A 23,077-nucleotide genomic window follows, 5' to 3' on the forward strand; every position below is an offset into this window, starting at 1 on the left:
ATCTATCTATCTATCATCTATATGTATGATGTTTTTGTTTCTGAACATCCTGGGCCCTACTTACAGACAGGTGTAACAGCCCAGATGGGTCATCTCTTGAATGACATACCCTTTGCTTCACTACCCAAGTGAGTTCCTGACTGTCTCCTCTCGAGGGCAGTCCCTGAGTCACCAGGAGAAATATGATAATTACTTTGAGTAGGCTCTGTTGCACCTGCTGAGATGGAAAGAAATGCATTCTATCAAAGAGAGCCCTAGTTTCTTGAGGAGCTCTAGGCTCTCAGAATGGAAAGTTTCTTTGCTATTCCCTGTTGGCATAGTTGGACTGGAGAATAGTAGCAACACTGTAAATCAGTTTTGAAGCATTTTGTTCCCTCACTAAGAACTCTGCCATCGACCTCATTTCTATGCTCATCCCCAGGCCCTGGCAGTTACTCATTTACTTTTTGTCTTAAAAACTTACCTTCTCTGGACGTTTAAAATGATAGTATAAACTAGATAAAGTCCTCTTTGGCGGGGACATTATCACTACAAGCTCTCAAGAGGGTGGAAGGCAGCATTAAGTTTAACTTGTATTGTAGCCACTCTGAACTTGTGTTTGCATTTCTGTAAAAGCTAAATCATGGTGAAGGAAAGGAATCTTCTTTGGCCTGATCTCGTGAACTGGGAAGTGAATTCTTAATTAGACATATGCTAAGGCCTACTCTTAGAGAATGCATCTTTTGGGTTGTCTGGAAAGCATTGATGAGGGAGATGTAGGCTTGGAAGAGCTTTGTACTAGTAAGATAGACTTTGTGACTTAAATAACAGAAACTTATTTTATCGGTGTAGGGAGTCCAGAAGTTCCAGATTAGGGTACCAGGAATTACAGTGTCTTGTGAGGTGTTTCTCCTTGGGGTGTAGATGGCCATCTTCTTGCTGGATTTGCATTGGCTTTTTTTTCCCCAGTGCATGCACGTTCTTAGTACATTCTTAGTACATAAGAACATTATAAGTTCATTATAAGAACAGTTGTTATATTGCATTGGATCACAGCTCCACCCAATTAACCTCAGTTACCTGCTTAAAAGACCTATATATAAATAAAATCCTTCTAGGTCCCAGAGCTTTGCCATAGAATATATGAAGAGATGCAATTCAGTCCCAAAAATATTTATTGAAAGGTAACATTCATAAAAGAGAAAAGAGAAGGAATTGTTAATCAGAGAAAGAAAGCTTTCAGCCTGTGATGCAAATCTGACACCTGTGGAAGGAAGTGGGCAGATGGAGGTAGAGATGGGCAGGTGGAGCTGATCTTGGTCAAGTCTATGCAGAACTTGGAAGAAAATGCTTGCCCATTAGGACTCTGCACTGAGAAAAATGGCCAGACCCCATTACTCCTGCGGTACCCAGCCTTTGGTGATGGTGGGGTTCTGGGAAGGATGTAGCCTTTAGGTTATGAATGCATCCAATTTAAAGCCAAATGATATGAAAGTGCTTCCGTGCCATTTTACCCTTGTAGTCTATAGATCTGCTGTTTGACTACAGTAAACAATCTTAGATCCTGTCCGTCCTCCTAAAAGCATTCCACAGACAAGAGCTATCTTTCTATCGAACATTATTGTATTTCCTCTGAGATCCAATCACCAACATTTTGTAAGGAGACTGGACTATGTCATATCATTTCTTTCTTGGCTGAGGAGTCCCCTTCATTTCCCACCAAATGGAGAAGGAAATAAATCTCAGCCCCATTGTTTTATCTCCTTTCTCCCCAGGAGAGTAAGTCCAACACCTTATATCTAGTTTATACCATCATCTTAAAAGTCCAGAGAAGGTAAGTTTTTAAGACAAAAAGTAAATGAGTGACCGCCAGGGGCTGGGGTTGAGAATAGAGATGAGGTCGATGGCAGAGTTCTTAGTGAGGGAACAAAATGTTTTAAGACTGATTTACAACACTGCTGCAAACACTTGGTAAAGTTACTGAAAATCACTTAGTTGTGTTTGAATTGATTGAATTTTACTATATATAGCATATACCTCTATAGAGTTTTTAAACAGTGAATGCTGAAAGTAAAATCTGTTTCAGCATCTGATAAAAATTTGTCGGATCTACAAGAAAAAAAATAAAAACCCCAAAAACAAAACCCCCAAAAGCATCTTTAGTCAGGGCAATTCAACATATCAAACTTGTAAACTACAAATGTATCTCGTAAACAATTTTAACAGAATACTGTAATTCAATTCAGTGGTATTGTGAACTCTAAGATTTTGTAGTAGGAATACTTTTCCTAATTAAAAAGGGTTATTCAGACTTGAAACTACATGAAATGAAAGTTCATTCACTCCCCAAATTAACATTGCTAATGATATTGCATCTATAAATCCAGAAAATAGGTCATTTCAAGAAAAAACATAGATATAAAGAGTATCCCAAATTAAAATGTAATTTAATTTTAATTTTAATGCAATGAGATATTTGCCATATCTTGATATACAAATGACATAATGGATTAACATACAATGAATTGAAGAAATGGTCTGGGATTTCCAAGCACAGTACGCATAGCATATGTTTAAATCCTACACCGAAAGGTTGTTCTTCATTGTTGATCATAAATTTGATTGATAAATAATTAAGTGAAGTGATAAGTTTTTGAAGATCATTTCTTTGGCATATTTTAATTGTACTGCTCTGTGTATATATAATAATAGTTAATACTGGGCCAAATTGTAAAATAATTCAATTATAGAGAATGATAATATTCAAATAAGGGAGTCATTAATCACTTGTGATTCAGCTCTTACAGGCATAGAATTCTTTTTAGGGTACAGATTTTGTGATGATTTAGTTTTAGACAATCGTGAACAAATGTATTTGGCCTTAATAATTAAAAAATGCCTAAATATTGAACAAGTTTGATCAGTTTTATGATAAATTTATTGACTAGAAAAAAGCACAGATTCACAAATTTTAATTTGAGATTGTAAAATTTATGTTATGTATTTGCATTGAATAATTTTTCATTCTGTAACAAAATTTGTAGGTTTTAGAGAATTCTGCTACAGATGCATTGTCTTCTGTCACTTTTCCATTCTCTCAGTTCTCTTTGTAGTAGTGGAAACTCTTCTGTATTCATTTGCTTGTTTTATCATTTTATTTATTATTATTATTTTATTATCATTGTTATTATTTGTTTATGCCAGTTCAGAATATTGGCTTAAAATTTTTTTTCCCTTCTCATTCTTTCTCAGGAAGATTTTAAGAGGTACAAAGTACTGTATATCCTGGGCCTGATGTCCTTCCACACTGTCTTTGGAATCAAGGAGGGAACTGTCTTAAAGTAGCTGTCTTTAGTTTCTACACTCTGCCAGACCTGATTTGTGCTTGAGATAAACCAGAGTTTGCAGATGGAGTCATTTGCATCAGCAGATCTGTCTACATGAACAGATATTAAGACATAATCATTTGCATGGCTTGACTTGCTGGATACCCATGGTGCCTCCACTTTTTAATTCTTTGCTTATGGATCTTAGGACATGTAGTAGACTCCAAATAAAACTTTATCATGGGAATTAATATCTTCAAGTACATTGGAGGGCAAAATCCTTCAGTTAAAAATAAGAGAATTCATTACGTGGGTCATTATAAAAGAAACAAACTTAGCTCAAGATACAGGATTTAGAGTCCACCTTACCCCAGAAATAGTGATCAGCCTGAAGAAATCAAATACTAACACAAGCCGGTGAGCCTGTGTGGAAAAAGGAAGCCTTCTACATTGTTGGTGGGAGTATACACTAGCAGAAATACTATGGAAATCAGTGTGCAGATTCCTCAAAAAAACGAAAACTCAAAATTCCACTTGACCCAACTATTCCCCTTCCAGAGATCATCTCAGAAGAGTTAAAGTTATCATATTACAGTGACACATACAAACTTATATTTCAGCCCAATGCATAATAGCTAAATCCTGGCAGCAGCCTATACATCCATCAACATGAATGGATGAAGAAAATGCGGTGTTTACAGACAATGGAGTTCCACTCTACCATAAGGGAACATAAATGAGTCATTTGTAGAAAAACGGGTGCACCTTGTAGTCGTAATGGTAAGTGAAATAAATCAGACATAGGAACATAAATATGTCAATATTAAACATTCTCTTACATGTGAAACCCAAAATATAAATAATGAGCAAAATAAAAGATAGGTAAGAGGAAGTAGGGAGCTAGATCTTTCTGGGAAGGGGATCAAGATACTGGGAGAAGGGAGGTAAAGGGGCTGAGAAAAGGAATCAAGATGCGTTATGTATGTGGAGCTACTCCACACAAGGATGTACACACAAGGAATACGATGTGTTATAGACATGCAATAATAGAAAAATATAGGAAACTTTACTGGATCAGAAAGGAATATTCCAAAGTAAGGAATCATCAGAGTAGACAAGATACCCAAAGGCAGGGAGGAACAAGAGCTGAAGACAGATTCTAGGAAATGGAAATGCCTATTGTGACATAGGAAAAACCAAAGTGTTTCCTACTCTAACCCCTCGATACAGAGCATACCACCTCTTACCACCAAGGTATGTGGGAATTTTTCCTCTCCAAGAACAAGCTTTCAAGTACGCAGCAGACAGCAGTTAGATATCTCCTAATTCTACTCAGTTCAGACACTGTTCAGCTGCAGACTGCATCTGATACTACGGTTAGGGGCTTAGGTCATAAGACCACACACAATTTGATGTCTGTCTCAGTCTCAAGCAGCAGATTGTGTATCCTTGTGATCAGCAGTGAATCAAGGGTTCTCCTAATGCTCTCTTTCTGCTGTTTTCTAGGACCCTCCATTTGTTTAGCTCTCTGGAAAGTCATCCAAACTCAATCCTTTGGGTTTTTATGGAGGCTTCATTGCATAAACATGGTGAATGATACTATTGGCCATTGATGATCAACTTAACCTTCACTCCCTCTCCTTTCTAGAGGTTGGGAGGTGGGGCCAAAGTCCCAACCGTTAAATATGGGTTGGTTCCTTGGGTGACCAAGCCCTATTCTGAAGCTGCAGAGGAGCCTCAGACACCAGTCATTAGCTTACAAAAACAGACAGCATTCAGGAGAGTTCCAGGAGTTTATGGGATGGGTATCCTGAAGACCAAATATATACAATATTTCCTAATGTCATTCCTGTCCTATGCTGAAGAATCTTTCTCAGAACAAGAGCAGATGCTGTCTCTTGACAGAGTTCACATAATTCAGAATTGACTTTAGGAAGAAAAGGGGCATGGAGAGCATCTCAGTCATTGGAATGTTTTCAGGAGTTCCTTTGTTTAGAGTATTCCTGGGCGTGTAGAAGTCTTCATTACAAATGTGCAAATATTGTTGATGTATGGAAGTTTTGCTAGTGGCAGCACTTGGTCAAATTTTAAAACCTAAATAAAATATGGAGTTATCTACTCCAGCATTTTAAAATTTTTTTCCTTGTCAAATACGGCAATATAATACTTAGTGCCTAACGCAAAAACAAGGAAAGGCATTTACACATCAAAAACCTTTAGAAAACAGGAAACGAAACACTGCAATCCCACCTCTTCATGGCATGGGTTAAATGGATTTAAAACCAATTTGTTGGTTTATTTTTGCTCAGAAGAACATTAAGAGCAGAGTAGAACTGCTCCATTAGTGGCATAGTCTGCTTAATAGTCTCAGGCTTTGTCTCTGTTTATAATAAAAGCACAGAGTTAACTCAAAATTCCCCCTGGCTAAATATGCTCTTACTCTACTCCTTTGCTCTCAGTAAAAATTATTACATATTAATTAGCTAAATGATTTGAAGTACATAAAAATGATGTTCTTAAATTGTTTTTATATTTACTTGAAAAATGCAAGTTATTTTCACAACAGATTGAAATTTTCACCTTAAATAATATTTCATTCTACTTTTCTCCCTTCATCCCTTCCTTTCTCTTTTTTCCCCCCTCTTCATATCTGTATTATTTCTTTTGGATAATAACAACTTCCAAGACCCTGTCTTCTTTGCTTTTACTTTCCAAACATGTAAGCATATCTTGAATTTTCTCCAACATGCTAGCTATTATCTACTTTGGACTTTGAAATAATAAATTGTTCTGAAACTCCATCTTGCTAAGTAGATATGCATATTAATAATTTTGCCAATTAATCACTTTAGAAAACAATTGAAAATAATTTTGTGGCACTCTTTTACTGCATTTCCTTTAAGTAAAAATAGCCATATAAGGCTATCAGAATGAAATGTTTGGAGATGAAGTGTTGATTGTATTGATTACCATTCTTCTGGGATTGGGAAGGGCATTAAATCATCAATGAGAGGCCTACATTAGCTGCTTTTACTTTTTAGGTTGGGTTTAGTAGAATTGCTCATAATGAGTGTAAGTTCATAGATCTTGTCTTAGTTTATTTTAAAAACTGTCTCTTAGATGACTTAAAAGTGTTATAAAATTCTGAAGACAATTTGTAATATAGTAAATTAGCTCATAAAGATACATAGGTAAATCGCATTTCTCTATTTATTTACTCATTTTTAATTGAAAAATAAAAGTAATATATATTGATTGTGTGTGATACGATATTTTTATACACGAGGTGATAAAAATACAATGAATGTTCAAAGTAAAAAAATTAGACTAAAGGGCACCTTATCACCAAACCCCCTCAGAACATTCCTTCGTGTTTGAACACGCTTATCCTATCTTTACTGCCACTTTCTGAAGAAATTCTGGAGGTCTTTTGTGTCTTTACCAGTTATGACATAAAGTACAGTGAATCCTGCTGAGTGCCATCCAACCGAAAGTCAGGCTCATAAAAACTTACAGTGTATCTTCATCTGCTTTATTCATGAGATCTAGCACTGTGTGTCTTCTGGTTCTAACCGAAAGTCAAAATGACTGTGCAAGATAAATGTTTTGAAACTTTTCAGGACAGCTAGGCAGCCACAACAGTGCAAATGAAGACACTCATGAAAAAGAACTTCCGGAACTGCTTTGGAAAGTAGCAAGAATAATGGGTTAGTGTCTACCAAACAATTGGAGAGTATTTCAAGTGAGACTAATGACAATCTGTCTTTTATTTAAATTTAAACCTCATACCTCTTAGATATATTTTGTGGAGTGATTATTATATATTCACACATATATCAGCAAGTGCCTAGTTGATACATTGTTATTAACTTTGGTCACCGTATTGTACAATAGATATCTTTAATTTATTTATACTGTCTGAAAAAAATCCATGTAAAGTAAAACATTCTCCCAGGGATTCTACCACAGATTTTATTCTCAACTGAAAGATTTCATTTCTTTCCTTTATTCAATTCTCAAACCTCATTTTCAGTTTTTAAGGCCTCATTTTCTTCTTTTGAACAATATTTTATTGAGTTTTTTGCTTTTGGGTGTCTGAAAATACTTGGAGTACTTTAACTTTTTTGTGACTTTCAAAGTAGAATAAAGATATGTTTTAGTGGAAGAGTATTTTACAAAATTTTCTATTTTAAAAAATAAAAATTGTGGGCTGGCGATTTAGCTCAGTGGTTCCACTGCCTGCTTTGCAAGTTCAAGGTCTTGAGTTCAATCCCTTGGTTTAAATAGAGACAGAGAGAGAGAGAGAGAGAGAGAGAGAGAGAGAGAGAGAGAGAGAGAGAGAATTGAAAGCCTGGAATACATGCATTTTCTGGATGCTAACATCTTGTGGTCCTAACATGGTGAGAAATTCATGACAGGCTGCAATTCTTTGTGTCTTTGATGAAAGATTCTAGACAAGACATATGAGCTATTCTATAGAATATAGGTATTGCAAAATTATAGGCTTTCAGAGAGAGAGAGAGACAGAGAGAGAGAGGGAGAGAGAGCGAGGAAGAAGAAGGAGGAAGAGGAGAAAGGGAGAGTGGGAGGGACAGAAGGAGAGAGAATGGATAACCATGAAGGTGGACAAACACCAAGATGGTAGCTTGGTTAAAGGAGGTCTTGGGTTACATTTATACAATTAAGTGGATCTTTCAAGGAATCGCCTTTTCTTCCTCAAGGTCATTGTTTTTTCGCAAGAAAAATGGGCTCTGTTGATCTCCTAGGTCCCTGTTCATCCCCTATGGGATGTGTTTTTCTTCATTTGGTTTAAGACCTTGAGGTTTTACTAACCCATCACCCATGGTCTGGACTTTGTAGGGCCCTGGATCTCATCAGCATTCTCAGAAGAGATTATGTTCTTGGATACAGTTTGATATCACAAACTGATACCACAAAAGAAAAGGAAAAAAAATCACATCATCTTTGCCTTTCAAGTAGCCCCCAACTTCGTGTCTCCAGTCCTGCCTCTGTCTAACCTTCTGCCTCGCTTTCATTTCCCTGACCTGTTTGTCTTCTAGCAGATAGTGTGTCTGTTTTCATACCTATGTTTTGATCCATATTGGTTTATTTTAGTGCACGGAGAGAGATGCAGGTTGAGATTCAATCTTCTGCACGTATATGGCCAGTTTTCCCAGCACCTTTTGTTAAAGATGCTTTTTTTTCCTATGAAATGCTTTTGATCCTTTGTCAAAGATCAGATGGCTGTAAGTGCCTGGAGATGTTTCTGGATTCTCCATTCTGTTCTCTTGAATGGCACATCTGTTTTTGTGCCAGCATAATTCTTTTTTTAAAAAATAAATCACTATAGTTTTAGAACATAACTTGAAATTTGGGATTGTGATCTCTTTTGCTTTGCTTTTACTGCTCAGGATTACTTTTGTAATTCTGGATCTCTCCTGATTGGGATTATTTTCTCTAGCTCTGTGCAGAATGCTATTGATATTTGGATTGGGATTGTGTTAAATTAATATAACAATTTGGGTAATTTGACCAATCTGATAGTATTGTTTCTGCCTATCCCACTACAGAACACCTTTCTATTTACTTATGTCCTCTTTATTTTCCCTTTTCAGACTACTATAGTTTTTGTTGTGCAGGTCATTCATAGGTTAATTTCTAGATTTTTAATTTTCTTGGAAGCTTTTGTGAATGGTATTGCCCTCTTGATTTCTTTCTTGGTGGGTTCTTAATTGGTGTACAGGAATACCATTGATATATGTGTGTTGATTTTCTATCCTGATATTTTTCTGAATTTTTTTATTAGTTCTAGGAGTCTTTGGTAGAAAAATTTGGGATTTTATGTAAAGAATCATGTTATTTACATATAAAGATAGTTTGACTTCTTCCTTCCTAGTTGTATCCCTTTTATTTCTTTCTGTTGCCTGATTGATCTGGCTAGAGTTTTGAATATTATACTGGACAGGAGTGGTGATGTCTCTATTTGTTCCTGAGTTTAGAGGAAAAGCTTTCAGTTTTTCCCCATTGAACATGATGTTGACAATAGATTTGGCATAAATGGTTTTAACAGAATGAGGTCCTTCTATATCTATTTTCTTCCAAATTTTTATCATGAGTAGATATTGGATTTTGTCAAGGTTTTTTTTTTTTCCTGCATCTATTGAAACAGTCATGTCACTTTTGTCCTTGTTTCTGTTCATGTGATATATTGATTTCTATATGTTGAACTAGTCTTGTATCCCTGGGATATAGCCAACCTAGTCATTATGTATGATCATTTTAATAATTTTTATATTATTTGCCAGTATCTTATTGATAACTTTTATATCTATATACATTACAGAGATTGGCCTGTAGCACTCTCTCTCTCTCTCTCTCTCTCTCTAAATCTGTGTCTGGTTTTAATGTTTGATAATGCTAACTCCCATGAATGAGTTTGACAGTACTCCTTTCCTTTCCATTTCATTGAACAGCATTGGCATTAGGCCTTCTCTGATGTTCTCGCAATTCAAAGGTGAATACATTGTGTCCTGGACTTTTCTTAGTTGGTAGCTTTAAAAATTACTGCCTCATTTTCATTGCCTATTATTGAACTGAACAGTACTTTTTTATCATCTTGGTTCAATTCATATGTATTTGCAAATCTGTTCATTTTTTCTAAGTTCTCCAAATTTTTTGAAAATAAGTTTTCAAAATAGTTACTTATATTTCTAGGATTTTGTGGGTTTTCATTGTAATTTTGTTTTTTTCATTTCTAGTTACACTGGTATTTTTTTCTGCTTTCCTTCTTTTGATGAAGAGTTTTAATTTATTTAATCTTTTGATGAACTAGACCATCTATCTATTTATTTCATTAATTATTTTAATCTCAATTTTATTAATTTCAACTTTGATCTTATAATAGCTTTGCTTGTACTAGTTTTGGATTTGGACTGTCCTTTGTTTTCTAGGACCTTGAGGTGCCTCATTAGCTTATATCTTTAACACATTTTTTTGTTTGCTTTTTGGTGTCAGGATTGAACTCAGGACCTTGTGCTTGTCAGGTAGGCATGGTGCCACTGAGCTAAACCCCTGGCTCCCATATTCTGTTTCTGTGATATAGGTGTTCACGCTTAGAATTTTTTTCACTGTGACCCATAGGTTCTGATATCTTGTACTAGCATTCTTTGACTGTAGCTGCTGTTTAATTTCCTCTATGAGTCATTTGTTATTCAAGAATTTATTGTTTAGTGTCCGTGTGTCTGCATAATTTCTGTGGTTCCTTTTGCCATTGATTTCTAGTTTCGATGCACTATGATCACACAATATGCATAAGAATATGTTGTGTTTATTTAAATAAGCTTTATGGCTTTAAGATATTTTTATGTCATTTGTGCCTAATTCTGGTTTTTTCCTAATCTTGATACTCCTAGGTTAGTCTTCTTTGCATCATCTGGTGGCTGTTGGATTCATTTTCCATGATCTTTTGTTTTTCAAGGTATCTCTGAATATATGGTCACCTGCATCATCTCTGTTTTCTAGATCTAACACTTTCATCAGTCATTTCTGCTGGACTTACTTCCAGTATAATTTTTTATATTATTTCCTGTATTTCTATTTTGTATCTTTTCATGGACTCTGTTTCATTCCTAAACTGGTCATTCATATTTTGCATTATTTTAATCAGATAGCTTTTTGTCTGTGTCTTCTTGAAGCTTGTTGATCACTTTGTTAATTAAGTCCATTATCTGTAAGCTTTCTGAACACCTTATTGTTTGTTTGTTTGTTTGTTTGTTTGTTTCTTCTTTTGTCAGTTGGTTCATTTCAGTAATTTTGTTTTTAGTTTCTTCTCATGGATGCCCACTGGATCAACTTTGAGGAAGCGAAGAGGGTTTGGAGGCATTTTGTTGCCTTTAAAATTTTTTTCTTTTTATAAATATATTTTTTATTGGTATATTTTAGGTATACAATACAGTTACATTTATCACTGGGATCTTGAACCTTTGCATGATGTATCTTGGTTCTTATTTTTTCCCCATCCCCTGCCCTCCCTTAACCCCCCCTTCCCTATTTACAAAGACTTGTTTCCATGTTTTCCCTTTTCTCCTAATTTTCTTTTCCCTTCTTTCCTTTCCCCTACCCTTCCCACTTCCCTTATACCTTTAGACCTTTTCTTCCCATTATAAAATATCAATTATACATTTTGACCCTTATTTACAGCTTCAGTTTCTCACACCACAGAAAATATACAGCATTTATGCATTGGTGTCCTATTAATTTCACTTAAGGGCATGACCTCAATGTGCATCCACTTAGCTATAAATGTCTCCAGTTTTTCATCCTTTATGGCTGAGTAGTATTTCTTATCCCAAGGGCTGGGGATCTGTTAGAGTAGAAAGACTCTGCTGCTAGTATGGAGATCTCCTTTGTTAGTTCCTGCTCCCCAGTGATGTGAACTTGGCTTCAGTTTCTTTCTATCATTTATACACCTCTTTGAACTGCTTAATTTAATAGAATCAGGCTCAGTCACTATATTGGAAGGAGGAAATGCCTACAAGGTATAGTTCATCTAAGGTAAAATTTGTTTAAAAATTTCAACCTTTTATCAATGACTCATAAATATCTTATTATACTACTATTCACAGGCTGAGATGGTTGGTAGAAGAAGGAAAAAGGAAGAGAAAAGGGAAAGGGGTAGCTTAGAAAGAAGAGCAGAAGAAAAGAGAAATAATAATTGAAGGAAGGAAAACCAAACTATTTTTAAAAAAATATCTTGAGTAGCTGTGGAAAGGAGGTTTGAACACTTGTGGGAGCAGGAGGACCAACTGTGAGGGAGACAATTGTAATTGAAGGGTCTAGATTGGAAACTGATAAGATGCTCATGGTTAGCTTGTGCTTGGATTCTTTATGTGCAACTTTGGTGGGGTAAATATATACATGAAAAGTACCATTTAAAGTAAAGCAAATTTGCAGAGACTTTTCATAAATACAGTATGCTAGATGAAAGGAGGGAAAAAGGAAGATAAAAGGATAAGAGAGAGGAAGGGAAGAAATAAATAGAGAGCAGAAGTCCTCACAGTCCTATTGATGTTGCAGTCTGAATCAAGCCAGGGAGTGCTTCCTTTGGACGTGGAGAAACTGATCAGATCTGTTGTCTGCCTAGGAGTGTGGAGGCCTAGTGATTGGATGGACTGCTGAGTCGGCTTCCCCACTACTAGCTGTGCTCTGAGTGTAGCTAATTGGAGGCCTTTGACTTTGTCCTAGAATCACACCCCCGAAGAAAGTCACAGAGGGGAAGTGCATTGAGGTAAGCTCAACACCCAGTTTTCTGCTGATTTCCCTATGGGCTTTGCTGGTCTCTGCTCTCTTCCCTGCATGCCGAGCCCTGTGAGGGCTTCTGTGTTCTCCCTCCACCAGCCTTCTGACAAACACGCTGCGAGTAAGTTGCCCTTTGGCTCAGGTGCCATCCTCAGGCTCTGTGCCCTTGGTACGTCCTTTGTCACTTTCCACAAATTGTCACTCTACAGCCTGCAAACTCAAGTGATTCCCCAGGGCCTACCGCATTCAGCAGTTCTCAGCTGACAGTGGTAAAGGCTTCCATGGAGGGTCCTGATAGTGAGCAGTGGAAAGTGAGCAGGATATCCCTTGATCACCACTCTTCAGTGTTTGGGGGAAAGATGAGGAAGTGCCTATTCCTGGTCCAGTCAGCTTATTTGTCTCCCTAGGATCCCACCATTTGTAATTGCTGTTCACTCTTGTAACCCTCAATGTCGCAGCTGATCCAGGTCTGTAACCAGAACTGTGCACTTGTTTTCAACCTTCACAAGGACCTTCTGGTGCTTTCTCAGGCTCTTCTCTCTGGATTTCAGTTTCTGTGATGCCCTTGTCTGTGACTCCTTTGTTTTTTATGCCCTTTTTCCTGGTGGGGAGGGTGGGAGGGTTAGCATCCTGTTTCAATGGCCTGGCCTCTGATGAAGTGAGACTCCCTTCCTAAGAACTTCATATCTTCTCCCAAGACGATGTTTACACCAGACCTGCAGTGTAAGGAAGGCTATGGTGCAAGGACAGTCTCATTTCCACCCCCCATTCTGATTTAGATTTGGTGGGTTTCTTGTTTAGTGTGCCTTCCCCTATTTGGCTTTCTTTGCCATCCCTGTTCCATGTACCCATGTTTTCTTTTTATTGAGTTTATTGGTACAATCTAGGTATACAATAAAATTACATTCATCATTGGGATTCTGTACCTTTACATAATAGGTTTTGATTCTCATTTTTTCCCCTTTTCCCTGCCCTCCCTTCACCCCCTCCTCCCCTCCCCATTTACAAACACTTTATTTCCATTTTTTCAGTTTCTCATATTTTTTTCCTCTCCCTTATTACCTTTCCCCCACCCTTCCCACTTTCCCTACACCTTTAGCCTTTTACTTCCTATTTCACATTATTAATTACTCATTAGGATCCTGTGTACTATTATAGTTTTTCACACCAAAGAAACTATTCGGTATTTCAGTTAAAGAAATCTCTGTATGAACATTAAAAATAGGGAATCCTAAAATAAAACTAAAAAGGAAAGCAAAAGAGAAAAGGCAATGATGTAACATTAAAATAATCCTTAATTCTGGAGATGAAAATGGTCCCTGAACATATTTAAATTGCTTCTCGCTCTTATAGTCTTATCTTATTCTTTTTTTGATTATTTAGAGAATACTTTATTAGTTTCTGTAATCAAACCCACATAGATATGACCTTACATATTTAGTATGATGTGTTACCCCTACACACATGGAAAAAAAATGAAAATAAAAATAAATTAACATTTTTAGACCAATATGGTTGTCCATTTCTGTACAATGCCAACTCAACACAGTAAATTGGGTTCTTAATCATCATCTGGAAAGAGAACATTCTAGAGTAATATCATTAAATGTAGCTTGGATAAAGCACGGTCCCTACTATGTATCATAAAGCAGGTACTAGATATTTTACATTCATAGAGGTATGATTCAGTACCGTCCTACGTCAATAATACTAGATTCAGTTTTGGTTTGAAATTTACTTTGTCTGCAAATAAGATTGCTACCCCTGTTTTTTTCTGGGCTCCTGTCACATGGAGAATTGTTTTCTATCTTTTCACTTTCAGTCTATGGGCTTATTTTTGCACTAGGTGTGTTTCTTGTATACAACATATTGTTGGATTTTGCTTCTTATTCCATTTTGCCAGTCTGTTTCTCTTGATTAGTGAGTTGAGGCCCTTGACATTGCTGGTTATAACTGATATGTACTGACTTATTATTGACATGTTATTGGCCTTTTGTTGACTCTTTTTACTTTTTCACCTTCTCCTTTTAATTTCTTGCCTTGCCTATTTGATTTGCTCTGTTGGACCTCATGGTGTTGTTGCCTTCATTGTCTTTTTCTAGGATCTTGTTTAAAATTCCTTGTAGTGCTGGTTTGGTATTCATGTAGTTTCTCAGGTGTTCTTTGTTATGGAAGTATCTTATTTCCCCATCCATTTTGAAAGAGAGTTTTGCAGGATACATCAGTCTAGGTTGGAGGTTGTTCTCTTTTAGTACTTGAAATATCTCATTCCAGGCTCTCCTTGCCCCAAGGGTTTGTGTTGAAAAGTCTGCTGTGATTCTGATTTGCTTTCCTTTGTATGTGATTTGTTTCTTTTCTTTTACTGCTTGTAGTATTTTGTTCTTCTGTTGGATTTCTTTGATCTTGATTATTATATGTCTAGGAGTAGATATTTTTTGATTGTAGCTTGTTGGAGTCCTATATGCCTCAGTTTTCTGAATGTCAAATTCTTTCCCTCTGTTTGGGAAGTTTTCTGTCATTAATTCTGCGAACAGCTTTTTAAAGTCATTTGTATTTTCTCCTGCTACTTCATATATTCCTATCAGTCTTATGTTCTTCTTTGCATCATCTAGGAGTTGTTGGATCAATTTCTCATGATCTCTTACTGTTTTTAAGAGACCTCTCTTTTCATGGTCATTGACTACAATCTTATCTTCTATATCTGAGAGCCTATCTTCACATTCTTTTATTCTGTTGTGTACACTTTCAATAGAGTGTTTAATCTCGTGGATATCTGTTTGAATCTGTTGTATGGATTCCATTTCTTTCCTATGTTGGGCGTTTATTTTTTCCATTTCTTTCTTATGCTGGGCCTTCATGGCTTCTATCATGGTCCTGAGCTCATCTATTTTTTTGTCAGTTTCTGCTCTAGAGTCTCGTATCACAACTTCCATTTTGCTCACTATCTCTATGGTTATCTGGGAAATTATTTCTGTTTTGAATTTTTCTAGAGCCTGATTGATCTGTTTTGTTACTTCCTGTGCTTTGAGTTCAGGGTGTCCTGTTGGTTCACTATTGGACTTTTCATCCTCATTTGCCCTACTGTTTGCCATTGGTAAACTGGAAATCTGTCCTTGTGTCTTGCTTAAGTGTTTTCTCATTTTTATCTTTGTTGTTGAACTGTCCTTGGTTTAATCTCTGGATTATCACCCAAATCTTCCTGATATAGTTGTGCCCTAGCTTCTGTGTCTCTAACAACCCACAGACATTCTCATCTTCATAACATCAGAGAAAACAGCTCATCAAATCAATGGCAATGCTTTACCACAACTGATACAATCAGCAACGCATTAAGATCATGTACAACTTGGACACTGACCACCTGTGGTAGTCACTAGTCTATCACCCTTAAATCATTTGAATTAAATTGAAATCAAGAAGCAGTCCAGAACATGTCTGCAGTGAACAAAATTTCAATATAGTGTATTTACCATTTAATGGCTCAGAGAGAGTGAGGATGCAAGATCCCTGATCTCAATTAGCTGATGGCTGAACCCCATCACGCTGACTGACCTCAGGCTGCAAGGCCCAGATTGAGTTCCCCAACCTTCTGAATGGTTGAACTCCACACCGTTCTACTACAGGTTTCCCACGCCCTTTCTTTAAAGATGTTCAAAGTTGGGAACTCAGAAAAATACCCTTGATGACCACCTCTGTGTTTGCTGAGTGGGTCCAAAGACTGGCACAGTCAGGAGTTCTGGCAGTGCGGTGGGGGGAGCTTATGGGGTTCAGGGCGCTACCTTCCCGGCGCTTGAGCGATGGCTGCTGGGTCGGGAGCAGTCGTGTCTCTCCTTTCCGCAGTGGATCGGGGCCCAGGCTGCCTCCTGGTGCTTGAGCGATGGTGGCTGGGTCGGGAGCAGGCGTGGTTCTCCTTCCCATGGTGGATTGGGGCCCAGGCTACCTCCCGGCGCTTAAGTGATGGCCTACTCATGTTTTCTGGAGCCTGCCTTTGGGGCTTCTCTCATGCAGTAAACTTTCTTTAGCCAGCCGTGATGGAAAAACAAAATCTTGAGTTATTTCTTGAGTATGGAAACACTGTTTTCTGGGATTAGGCGGAGCTTGCTAACTGATGCTTATGTTTGTTGAAGAAGTTATTGCTCTACCCCCTCACAGTGATCAGGAAGTATCTTCCTTGATGAATACATTTTAAAAGGGTAATACTTACAGTGCAGAGGGGTAGTGAAAACATTTTATGTTTGGTAGAGAAAATTCTCTAAGAAAAGAAAGATCATGGCCTCTAGTTGAAAAGACTGACTAAATGTATAATTTTAAAAAAAAAAAAAAAAAAAAAAAAAAAAAAAGAAAAATATGTTTCCCCAACCTAAGCAAATCCCCCTTAGACTCCCCCTCCATACAGATCTTGTTCTTTGTTCTATTAGAAATAAAATTACTAACTTTGTCCCTTTACATAAGATTTTACAACATCCTGTTCTCATAGGTCCCTGTTTTTACCTGATCAAGGCTACCAAGATGTGTTACATTACAAAACTCTCAAAGCTTTCCTTTGTTCTGCTTCTGTCCACAAGTTTCATGTCATTGGGTAGGCCAACATCCCCCACAACATGTTTAGAACTAGAGCCCTTCCTTTGTTCTGGGCTCAGTCTTTGGACATAAGTCTACTGAGCTGGTGTGCACCTAAATAAATCCTCCTGTTTCACCCATTGTTCCTTCTGATCTTTAAAATTCTGCAACATGGTAAGTATGTCTTAGTATTTCTTATTAGAATTCTTCACTTTTAAAGCTGAAGTTTGTAATTATACACACCATACTATGGCTTTAAAGAAGTATGTAGATAACATTTTGATCCTCAACAAATTTTCTTTTTCCATTAAACTAAATGATGTAAAATAATTTTAATTGAGTGATAATTAGTGACAACATACATAATAGAGTTCATTTATTTGTGTGAGCCTTTGTCATGAAGTTTTTACATCACTCTTTCAGTGAGGCTTTGATGTACTAATTGTTGGAAGTATTTTCTTTTCCTTTCTAATTTTTTGAGACTTTTAACATTTTCATCTATTGAATATTTTAATGTGTATTAGTTTAATTTCTAATTGTTATTGAAGTACATAAGTTGCTTTGATGTAAGAATGATTGAGTTGCCTTTCATTAACCTACACAGATTGCTTTGGCTAAGATAAAAAACTGTAGGAGTTGAGCTCTGCAGCTTCTGATCTTTGACATACAGGTTATTGTATAGTAGTTCTGTGTTTTTGTCCTGGCCAGGAAAATACATGGAATCCACTCCATTTTTAGTACATGTGAAACCTTCTCAATGTCTTGTTTTGAGACTTTGTCTTGTTTTCATCAGTCATTGTTTCATCTTCTCTTTGTCTTTATCTGCATATATACAAGAAATATTGTTAAAAAAACCCAAGTATATCTGCATCTGGTTGAAAAAACATAATTGAAGAAGAAGAAGAAAAAAAACTACTAACCCAGAAAATCCTCTGTATAATTGTAGAAAAGGAAGAGAACATTTTGTTATTGCACAGTTACTAAAGCAGACTACAATGGGCATCATATGCAATATATTAAAGAGACTACAGATGCAAAAAAAAATTCCTGGTCTTTTTTATATAACCAAGCTGAGAAGATACATCAATTGTCCATTATATACAGGGGATTCTTTTCAGCGAAAATAATGTTCTTGAATCTTTTTGACAAGCAAGGAAGGACCACTTGGAGTCCAGCCCATGGGTGAAATGGCTGAGAGGGAGACAGCACCAATCTCTCTAAGGTTCAGGTGGCAAAGAGATGGCACTGAGGCCTGGCAGATGCACATTTCTGGCATGAAAAACTGGCGAGAGGCTCATTTAGTCTGTAAAAGAATTTACATACACCTCAAAGAGACAGAAAAATACTTTTCATTATCAAGTGTTCTAAAGGGAATGCTGGAGAGAAAAAGGGGGTGTTAAGTTCTCTTTTTCTTTTCACATCATGGAAAAAATTTAAATACTGATTTTTGTGATTTGTATTGACCCTTATAGCCCAAACAAATATTTAAAACACTATTTTATACCACTTTAAAACCCTTTTAAATGGAACTAAAAGTGACACTTTTAACAATATTTGACCAGGCATAGCAGATGAAACTCCCAACCAAGTGTTTTCTTGACTAAAGATATACTCTCTGAATTAATGAAGACACTTTTACATTTTGTCAGAGGATTTTTCTAAAACTTCATATACCCACCTTTTTTTAAGACAGTAATAGGAATTAGATGCACCTCTGGACTTTTGAAGTCATTTAAAATGAATGAGACTTAGCAAGTAATTAATTCTCAAAATTTTTATTTGCCATAGAACTCTATTTTAGCTGTATTCAAATCACACATCTAGTGTTTTTCTTTTTTCTTCAAAATTTTACTTCTTTTGAGGTGAGAAAGCTCTACTGGGCACATTTCTTTCAAATTAAATCATGTGTATAGTCTGTAAATTTTTCCTTTCATTGATTCAGAATATATTTTGAGGATCTACTGTGCATAAATTTCTCTTTGAGATCTGAATAAAGATTTAATAAGCTAATGGACTAGACAGGGGTTCTAATATTACCATTATTTCAGGATGACTAAGGAGTCAGAGAGAAGAATAATATTTGCATTTGTAAAATGTATTATAAAGACATATTCATTTCTTAAGAAAAATGTTTTTAAATTTGTAGGAATTTTGTGGACTATTAAATGGAATATATAAATTTATAATTAATTAAATTAAAAGCAAAGGTACCACATCATCACTTTCTAATTATTTTACTATATTTTAAGGTTGTGTCTGTTATATATGCATGATAAAACTGCTATATTATTGTGTTCTACTCTGCATTTCTTTCCAATTCTGCATTTACTGACACCACATTAATGGACAGAAATTAACCACTGCAGGAGTGTTTACAAAATAGAATTTGGCAAATATTACCAAGCTGGATTCCATCTTGATCCCTTACCCACCTTGAGGTGAGGACTTAGAGTGATAATAGAAAACTGTTATAACACGTTAAGTTATAAAGTAGCCGGGTCTGTTTTTAAAGTAGCCAGATCTATAGGATAATTTTGAAACTGACAAAACTGAGACTGGGAGACTTTTTAGGAGGCTCTAGATTACATGAAAGATGAAGAGAGGTTGAAATATGATATTGGAAGGTATATAAAGAGGAGTGGACTAACTGGAGAAATGTGTAATAGTTACACCTGGCAGTAGCTATGAGGTGATGAAAGAGGGGGAGAAGATTATGTATAAGTCATATTTCTTACCTGGCTGGGTGGATAGTTATGCAATCTGATGAGGTAGAGAATAAAAAAGTAAGAGCAAATTTAGATGAGGAAGATGGTATCTATACTGTGGATAATGATGGACTTTTATTATAGCACTTTTCAAACATTTTATTTTCCATATCCAAAGAGAATTATAATGTGGAACATTAGATGAAAGAAAGAGGATGATTTAGGACAGTCAACTTCTGGGATCACCACCCCAGCTCTTGCTATGCCTGCCCTAAAGATAGCGGAGATCTAATTGATATCATACAATCCATCGGAGGCATGTCATTTGGGAAACTCCATATTATGCTACTTGTTTTGTTGTGCATTATAAGAAAAGTGAGTTAGAAATATATATACCAATATGTTATATTATATATATATGTATTTCTATACATATATGTTTAACTAGTACATGTTGCAAAATGTTCATGAAGCTTAGTCTGGTAACACATTTTAATGTATATGTAATGTATAGTAGTTGGAGAGTTAAGAATGAGACACATACATACAAACTACATGTCTGAGATTCTCTCTTAAAATGGAGAAGTGGTCACTCTGATGGACAGCTTTGGTATCACCGCTGTGGTCTGTTTCTCTGCTATCACTGTGATGGAGAGGTTTGGAGCTGTGCAATTGAAAATTGAATTCCTTTAAGTTAATTGGGATTGCAAAGGAAGCAAGTTAATGTCTTTTTTTCAGATAATTTTAATTGGCAATTATAGTAAAAGGGAAACTGAATATATTTTTTTTAGAATAAATTGAGAGAGAAGACTGCTGAAGTTCTGGACTATAGCCAGAAGACTTTTAACCATAAAAAATAATTAATTTCCATTTTTAAAAAGACCCGGGAAAGTTGCTATTTCTACTTATCATAAAGCACTATAAGAAAAAGCACTATAGCATATGATTTTATATTCTTCCCAGACTCACACAGTTAAATCCATAGTCAACTTTCTATGATAAAAGTGAAGAGACAGTATAGAGGACAAATACCCTTTCTGCACCCATCCTAGGTTCATAGGTGAGGTCTTTATAGCGAAGGACAGATTAACAAGAGTGAAGGATACAAATTTACGTAGCATAAATTTCACATCACAGAGGATTTTGAATATTAGAAATGAATGTACAAGGAAATATATATAAGCCTGTGTAGTTTTTGCTGTATGTAATGGGGGTAAAAATATGTGATCAATGGTAAGCTGTAGGAAATACTCAGGGCTTGTTTGTTCACATTCTTCTCCGCAGCCATTACCTTCAGAGATGCAAATGTTCTTTTCCTCCAGGTGTGAAAAGGGCACTTCACATGTGAGTCTGTTGATCTGCTTCAGAGGAAAGTTGGAAAATCTTTTCTAGGTTTTTTGATGTGTTTCAGGAAAGAAGGGCAGGAGAACAGAAAGTGACCTTCCAGTTTCTTTAGTTTTTTCATATTTCTTCAGCTTCACATATTTTGGAGAGTGTGTCTTGAACTCCACCAATAGAACTCTTAAAATGTTATTCTGAACTCGCAGGAACAATGAGACAAAGAATATGATAGAATCAAGACTTTCCTCAAAAGTCCAGGCTTTTTGAAAACAGCATATATTTGGCTTACATGTTGCAAACACTGGCTAGAAGTTAGAAGCCATTTCATATTTTAGACACAGGCAGAGGATACAGCATCCAGGCTTATAGTAGTGAAAGGGCACATACAACAGTGGGAAACTCAGAGTCTGGGGGGGCCATACCCAGAAGGCTGAGAGGGGACGTGAGCTGAAAGTGACCTTTCAGGCATGACAGGGCACAGAGGTCATTCATCCCTGGAATCAGAATTTATAAAATGATAGCAGATGAGTTTGCACAGTCAAGGAAGGACCAGAACATGAAAGTCATGAAGAATTTTATAAAAGTTTAGATTTTATATTGAAAACAACTGAGAATTACAGTTGAATTTTGGAAGTAGAAGATCATGAGTAGTTTTGATTTGTAGAAGGCTTGCTTTGGTGACAGAGTGGAGAACAGAGAGGAAGCGGGGAAGGAAGACCGATTGAGAGACATTATAATCTGTTAACTTTTCTGTGTCTGAGGCACAATACTCAAAACTCAGAATTTAAAGAAAGAGAGGTTTATTTTAACTTGACTCAGGGGATTCAGTCCGTAGTGATGGCTACAAGGCAGAGACATCGTAGTGAAAGGTCATGAGAAGTCATGGAGGCCAGGAAGTAAAGGAAGGGAATAGCAACCAGCAAGGAAGGGGAAAAAGACTAGATAGATACCCCAGGGACACACCACCACCACCACCCACCCAGACATGCGCAGAAGTGTGTTTATTAATCTCTTGGGCAGATTCTAAGCGAATCAATCTGGTGATAATTCAGGTCACCCATCGTATAATCCAAGTGAGGCATATTATAAAATCAACTGTCTGCATGGATATGGAAGAAGGCACGTATACAAAACTAGAAAAGGGACTCTAGGCACTGATGATGGTAAGGAAAACGAAGACAGGAACATATCCAGACTCATCTGGTCTAGGCTACGGGATGCAGAGTTATACTTTTCACTAGGGCAGGGGATAGAGAAGGCTGAGCAGGTCACGCTAGTTCATGTGGATTTCTGTCATGAAAGATGCTGCTATTTATAAAAAATTGCATGTGTGCAAGCTCGATCTTTCATGAGAAAATTAATTTGGCTTTTCTGATGAGAACTGAACATTTACATGAATTTATTTATGTGAGAAAAAGTGGGAAATGTGTGTAATAACCATTTTAGTTCATTTTTACTTTCATAATTTCCAGCTTGGGGAATGACCAAATAAAAAATGTCAGAAAATAACAAGAGGCTCAATAAATTAGGCCAATTTTGTTATGTGAAGATTACCTGTTTAAGTAAACCAACATGATTGAATGGGTAGGTTTTAGCTAATATGATGTAACTGAGGAGCATAAGGCTCTTTTTGTTTGCAATTCTGAAATCTATGTGCATTTCAGTATTTTAGTGGTGCATTGGAGATCTTTTGGCCATTTACAGTGACTGCAAGTGGTGGAAAGATTAAATAAATCTTCTTAACTTTATAGTAAAAGGTATACATATCTGTGTTTAGCAAAAAAAAAAAAAGTTGAAGGATGTGTAAGTGTTTATAGATATACTGTGGCTATTATGCACACCCTGACGTATTCGGCTCGAGGAGCATAT

This window comes from Fukomys damarensis, unplaced genomic scaffold (genome assembly GCF_012274545.1).
Source record: "Fukomys damarensis isolate Sample0158 unplaced genomic scaffold, DMR_v1.0_HiC HiC_scaffold_26, whole genome shotgun sequence".
Classification (NCBI taxonomy): domain Eukaryota; kingdom Metazoa; phylum Chordata; class Mammalia; order Rodentia; family Bathyergidae; genus Fukomys; species Fukomys damarensis.